The sequence below is a fragment of the Aplysia californica genome, unplaced genomic scaffold, assembly GCF_000002075.1.
Source record: "Aplysia californica isolate F4 #8 unplaced genomic scaffold, AplCal3.0 scaffold00140, whole genome shotgun sequence".
In the NCBI taxonomy this organism is placed as follows: Eukaryota; Metazoa; Mollusca; class Gastropoda; order Aplysiida; family Aplysiidae; genus Aplysia; species Aplysia californica.
This window is the reverse complement of record NW_004797410.1, coordinates 954,649-956,128: the sequence shown is the minus strand read 5'-3', so window position 1 is coordinate 956,128 and position 1,480 is coordinate 954,649. Positions and strand designations below refer to the sequence as shown.

The following is a 1,480-nucleotide window of genomic DNA, read 5'->3' as shown; positions in this document are numbered from 1 at the left end:
AGAGAGAGAGAGAGAGAGAGAGAGAGAGAGAGAATAAAAAAGACAGATCAATAATATGTACATACATCGATGCCTTCAGTCAATTTTAATTTTTTTTAAAAACCCACATGTTCTCCAGCCTTCAAATTTTAATCTAACGAAGGTAGCAATCAATGTTCAGTGTAAACCCACCTCATTCTATCACAAACACGGATAATATTTTCTCAAATTCACACCATCCTATCACAACCCACCTCACCCTACTTCATTACCTTTCATCTCCGCGAGGTGTACACATTCACATGATCTTATTTTTTTGTAAAAACTCATATCATCCTATCTCATATCCTATCGCGCCACTGTATCACACACATTTTCACCAAATCCTATCGTGAACACACATCATTCTATAACATCCTATATTATTATGTCTCTGTATAATACAAACTCACCTCATCCTATCTCATATCGGGCCATGTCTCCGTTCTTACCTCATCCTATCTCTTATCCTCTCTTGTCACTGTCACAAACTAACAAAATCATTCCACAAACTCACCTCTTCGTTTCACAAACTAACATCATCCTAGCTCATATCCCATCGCTTGGCAGTATCAAAAACTCACCCAATCCAATGTCATACTATCACCTCATGTCTTTGTATCATAAAACTCACCTCTTCCTATCTCATTATCCTCTCATATTTGTTTATCATGAATTCACCTCTTCCAAGCTAATATCCTATCATGTCTATGTATCATAAACTCACCTCTTCCTATCTCATATCCTATCATGTCACTAGATCTCAAACTCACTAAATCCTATAACAAACTCACCACATCCTATCTCATGCCCTCTCATGTCTCTGCATCACCCACACTCATCTCACCCTATCTCATATCCTCTCATGTTTCAGCATCATTTCACCGTATCTCATACCCTCTCATGCCTGTATATCATTAAGTCACCTCATCCTATCTCATATCCTCCTTTCTCTTCGCATCACAACAACCTTTTTATAATCTTTCATACTTGTGTAGTGTATCATTAATTCACCTCATCCTATCTCACATCCTCTCAGTTTCAAGTCTCTACATCACTAAGACTCACCTCATCCTATTTCATATCCTCTTATATCTCTGCATCACCTCATCCTATCTCACATCCTCTCAGTTTCAAGTCTCTACATCACTAAGACTCGCCTCATCCTATTTCATATCCTCTTATGTCTCTGCATCACCTCAACCTATCTCGTATCCTCTCATCTTTCTTTATTACACAAACTCACCGCTCTTTTTCCCCACGACGCAGGCACAGGCCCAGAAAGCATCGATAAACCTCCAGTTGTCCTGTACGTATACAGCATTCCACTGTGCCCCCATGGCCTGTCTGTCTGCCTTCTTGCCGATCTCATAGGCGGCGCTTTTGTTCATGCCGCTCAGGATCACGCACGGGATTCCAGCCATTCTGGAACAGAAAGAATTGGAGGTAAGGGTGAGTTTAA

At 40.3% G+C, this 1,480-nt stretch overlaps 1 protein-coding gene across 1 annotated transcript in view; it reads right to left on the bottom strand.

Annotated features, from left to right (window-relative positions):
• The window catches only part of LOC101856339, a 30,324-nt gene that overhangs the window by 17,385 nt on the left and 11,459 nt on the right, over positions 1-1,480 (bottom strand). The window lies entirely within an intron of this gene.